The sequence below is a fragment of the Stenella coeruleoalba genome (assembly GCF_951394435.1).
Source record: "Stenella coeruleoalba genome assembly, chromosome: 7".
Classification (NCBI taxonomy): domain Eukaryota; kingdom Metazoa; phylum Chordata; class Mammalia; order Artiodactyla; family Delphinidae; genus Stenella; species Stenella coeruleoalba.
Window position 1 is genome coordinate 19,785,063 of NC_137153.1, and position 5,465 is coordinate 19,790,527.

Below are 5,465 nucleotides of genomic sequence, written 5' to 3' on the forward strand. Positions count from 1 at the left end.
AAGGAAGCAGCCCTCATCCTTACTGAAGGAACAAGCTACAAAGAATGTCAGTGGTTCTCAACCTTGGCAGCCCATTAGCATCGCCTGGAAAGCTTTTTAAACTCCCAAAGCTCCAAAGGTGACATGCATGTAATTTCATTTAAATGATATTCTTAAAAGGGGGCTGGGGAGACTACAGGGACAGATCAGTGGTTGCCAGGGTCTGGGGCTGAGGGGGGAGCTGAGGGTCTGACCTCAAAAAATGAACCAGGGAAATTTGGGGGTTGTTAGAATTGTTCTGTATCCTGATTGTGGTGGTGTAACAAGAGTCTAGGCATGTGTTTAAACTCGAAAGGAGAAAGGTACGTCCCCCCAAAAGAGTGAATACCGCTGTATATATTTTATCTTAAATCCCAATGCCAGGCTATATCCAGACTAATTAATTCAGAATTTCTGGGTAGGACCCAGGCATCCAAATCTTTGAAAGCTCTTCTGTGGTTTCCTGTGTGTAGTCAAGGTTGAGAAACACTCATCTACGTGAGTCATGTTTGATTGACATGGAAAGTGGCTGCTTTGTCAGTAGCTGATTCCCCACTTCCCAGAGGCAAACTCCATCGGTCAGGACCCTCCCGCCTCAGGTTTGGGTGGGGGTAGGTTTGTATGATTTGATCCTCAAAGAGATGCTTTTCCTCGTGGAGAGTGCGCATCTCTGTCTCTGGGGCCCCTTCCCGATGCCCAGAAGTAGTCCCACGAGACACAGAAGGGACTGAGGTCCAGGGTTTCTGGACTATCGCAAATTCACTCTGGCCCCTCTCCCAACCACAGAACATAAAAGACATTAAAAATTTGGCACACGTGATCAGAAAGAGGCAAGGGTTCCACGACGGTGCATTTTATGTGTCAACTTGACTGGGCCACACGGTGCCCAAATATTACTCTGGGTGTCTCTGCCAGGGTGTCTCTGGATGAGATGAACATTTGAATCAGTAGCCTGAGTACAGCAGGTTGCCCTCCATAACGTGAGTCCAATCCGTTGAAGGTCTCACTAGAACACAAAAGCCAATCCTCTCAGGAGTAAGAATTCCTCCTGCCTGTCTGTGTTCAAAGTAGGACGTTGGCTTTTTCCTGCCCTTCACACTCAAAATGAAACATCAGCTCTTCCTGGATCTCAAGCCTCTCGGCCTATTGGCCTGCCATTCTAGCACTACACCAATAGCTCTACTGGTTGTCAGGTCTTTAGACTTGGACTGGAATTACACCCTTGTCTCTCCTGGCTCTCTATTGGTTGACTCACCCTGCAGATCTCGGGACTTGTCAGCCTCCATAATTGCACGAGCCAATTATGTCTATGTATGTCTATGTGTTTATGTAAATGTACGTAGGCGTATGTGTGTCTATAAGTACGTGTGTATGTGGACGTATGTCTACGTGCACATATGTATATATCCTATTCTATTGGTTCTGCTTCTGTGGAGAACCCTGACTCATACAGATTGCTTAAAGTTCCCAGCCACTGGCCAGAGAGGCCTAAGCTGTACCAGTTTAATGGTAACAAGAAGCCACTGACCTGGACCTTTCCAGAAAAACTACAGAAAACTTAAATCCCCTGTCTCTTATGCACTTCTGTTTCAAGGCTCCACCTTCAATCCCCAGAATATGGACCTCAGTTTCTTGTACCGCCTTACAGACCACTGCTCCAGAAAGGAGAGCACCAAGGAGAGGAAGGAAGGCTTCTCACAGCTTCTTCCTAGAACACAGTGAACATCTCCTCCTTGGAACAAACTCAGGAAGGTTAGTTCACTCGGATCTTTGATGATTGCTTCTATTTCCATTGTTTTGTTTCCTCCTTGGGAATATCTGAAATTCTGAAGCTGGCACTCCCCTTTCTATCTTCAATTGCTATTATCCACTCCCACACCATCTTGGTTAAAAGTCCTTGTACTTTTCCTCTGCATTCTGGAAGAGATTATGACATTTGTTCTCCACTTCAGTGCTTCCATTGTTTTCTATCCACCCTGCAGTTTACTGCTTCAATGTGGATAACAATTCAGCTGCTGCCTTTTTAATTCCCTGGCAATTGTCCCTTAATTTACCCAACTGCCTTCTTGTTTGATCCTCTTATATTTTCATGGCAGTACCTTCTTTTATACATTTCTATCCCTTCATCATTGAAGCCATGTCTTCCTGCACCTTGTTATGCAAATGATACACTAAAATGCTTCTACTTCTGCCATAGGTCGTTTCAGACTTTCCTCTCCCACTGAATATCCAAAAAGATGTTCCCTCTCCTTTCTTTTGAGGGAGGATTTCATAAGCCCTATGATGAAACGTTTTCTGTTGACTTAACCAATAAAGAGAGGATATCCATCTGGACTCAATATTTACCAAAATTCAAGGTGTGTGGACTGTTCTTGCCCTGAAATCTCTCCACTAGGGTGATGACGATTTTATTCTCAAATATATGGCTGGAGAGCAGCTGATATATTCAGCTTCTGGATCAATTTTCATGTCCAGGAAGCTTTTATCTGATACAATTGTGTTAAGCTAAAATGTTATCAAATTTTACTTCCAGTACCTGACTCTCTGATGCTGTGAATAGATGAAACGCTTATAAAACTACAATCCCCAAAGTGTACTACTATCAAGTTCTCTTAGTCTCTGACACCCACATAGAGTGTTTAATTATGGGGAGTAAGAGAGGAAGTTTAAACTTCTCATGATGCAATGCAACCTTGCCATCTCCCTCCCTCTTCTTTGCACAAGGTTAGTGGAGGTAAAAAACAGGTCAAGCTAGGATGAGGGTGCCTCTGAAAACAGTAGCCACTCAGTGTAACAGTTTTCGTATTTTCTGTCTTTGACTAGATAATAAACATCCACTCTGGGTCTGGCACTCCTGGCGGATGATGAGGATGCAAGAGCAAAACAAAGTTTCTCCCTCAAGGAAATTACATTCTAGTGGGTACAGAGTGGATGACCAGCCCAAGAAATTGATCAGGTGAGTGAGGGGGTAGAAAATGACGAAGGACTTAAGGATTTAGGGAAGACATTTCATAAACTGAGTGTGGTCAGCCCTTTTTCCTCCAGAATAAATATTATATAGAATCCCAATATAGGGGCAGGACAGGAATAAAGATGCAGACCTAGAGAATGGACTTGAGTACACGGGAAGGGGGAAGGGTAAGCTGGGACGAAGTGAGACAGTGGCATGGACATATATACTCTACCAAATGTAAAGTAGATAGCTGGTGGGAAGCAGCTGCATAGCACAGGGAGGTCAGCTCAGTGCTTTGTGTCCACCTAGAGGGGCGGGATAGGGAGGGTGGGAGGGAAATGCAAGAGGGAGGGGATGAGGGGATATGGGGATATGTGCGTGCATATGGCTGATTCATTTTGTTGTACAACAGAAACTAACACAGCATTGTAAAGCAATTATACTCCAATAAAGAGGTTAAAAAAAGAATCCCAATATAGAAAACACAAAATATCTAGTTAAAATGGAGCACTCAGCTTCCTTTTGACCCCTCCTGGGACCCCAGGGTATGTCCACAGACCCTAGAGCTTCAAGGGACACAGCTGGAAAACCACTAAAATGAGTCCATGAGGCGCATTTTCAATATTTTAGTGTTTTTTTTTTATTTTTAAACAATCAATAGCCATTCAGAATGGACCTAATTCCTAAAGTGAATGAAAAACCTGGGGAATATCATTTCGATTTCAAAAAAAGTGAGAAAATTTTAATTTAATAAAACTATTTTGCCTACAAGGCTTATAAACTGACAGTTTCAAATGGTAGCAGTTGTGAAAAGAAATCTCCAAATTGTTCAAACCATGGTCTCACTGCTGGAATAAAGAGGTGGACTTCTAAAGTGAGTCCTTTGAGAGAAAGCACTTATTTGAATGAATGATCTCTGATATGTTTATTAAAAACCAGTCCCACTGCTTAAAGAAATAGTGGCAAGTGGTGGGGAAAACAAACGTGTGTTCACACACACCTGAGTCTGGAACCCAGGTCTGTCCCATGATAGGTACTTATGTAACCACAGGCAAGATACCTAATGTCTCTGAGCCTAAGTTTTCTCATCTGTAAAATGGGAGTAAAGAGACATTTCATATAAGAGGAAATACGCGTAGCCAAAAAACATGTGGAGATGTTCAGCATCATCTTGTTCAGGGAAATGTAAATCAAGATTACAGTGAGATGCCATTTTGCCCCAATTTGGTAAGAAAAAAATGTAAAAGTCTGACAATACCAAATGTTGGAAAGCACAGGAAACCATTACATTTCTTACAGATTAATCATAAATACAAAAATTTGTGCAAATATATTGAAACAGTTTGTTGTGATCTTCTAAAGTTGAATATTTAGGGACTTCCCTGGTGGCACAGTGGTTAAGAATCCGCCTGCCAATGCAGGGGACACGGGTTCGAGCCCTGGTCTGGGAAGATCCCACATGCCGCGGAGCAACTAAGCCCGTGAGCCACAACTACTGAGTCCGCGTGCCACAACTACTGAAACCCGTGCGCCTAGAGCCCGTGCCCCGCAACAAGAGAAGCCACCACAATGAGAAGCCCGCGCACAGCAACAGAGTAGCCCCCGCTCGCCACAACTAGAGAAAGATCGCATGCAGCAACGAAAACCCAACACAGCCAACAATAAATAACTAAATAAAAATTTTTTAAAATAGATTCAAACAAAGTATATTAACTACCACAACTCAAACAGCCTGTCAAATCAATTGGTGCAGGTCCAGGCCCAGAAAGAGAAAGATACAGGATGAACGAAAGATGAGTAAGTGAATACAGGTGGAACCAAGGGGGAAAATGTAAACATTCAGGCACTTGTGAGGAAAAGTGAGAAGCCTGGTTTTACTGCAGAAGAGGACTGTGAAATTAGGAAGGAGTGAGCCCCTGGAGCAGAGGGAAGGAAGTAGACCAAAGGGCACTGCAGACAAAATATGCCTCGGTTATCATTCTGTAAATGGGATGGGGGCGGCCCAGACACAGCACGTGGACCACTGGCACACTGTCTCTCTCTCTCCCAGAAACACACAAACACATACACATACACACACACACACACACAGTCACACACAAGGCAACTCTCTTAGACGACCCCCAAGCAGAATAAAATCTGTCTGCAGAAGTTCATGTTCCCCAAGACTAGAAAAGTGCACAATGATATTTTATTTCTTCAAGATAGTCCCCAGGGCTTCCCTGGTGGCGCAGTGGTTGAGAGTCTGCCTGCTAATGCAGGGGACACGGGTTCGTGCCCCGGTTCGGGAAGATCCCACATGCCGCGGAGCAACTAGGCCCGTGAGCCATGGCCGCTGAGCCTGCGCGTCCGAAGCCTGTGCTCTGCAACGGGAGAGGCCACAACAGTGAGAGGCCCGCGTACCGCGATGAAGAGTGGACCCCACTTGCCACAACTAGAGAAAGCCCTCGCACAGAAACGAAGACCCAACACAGCAAAAATAAATTAATTAATT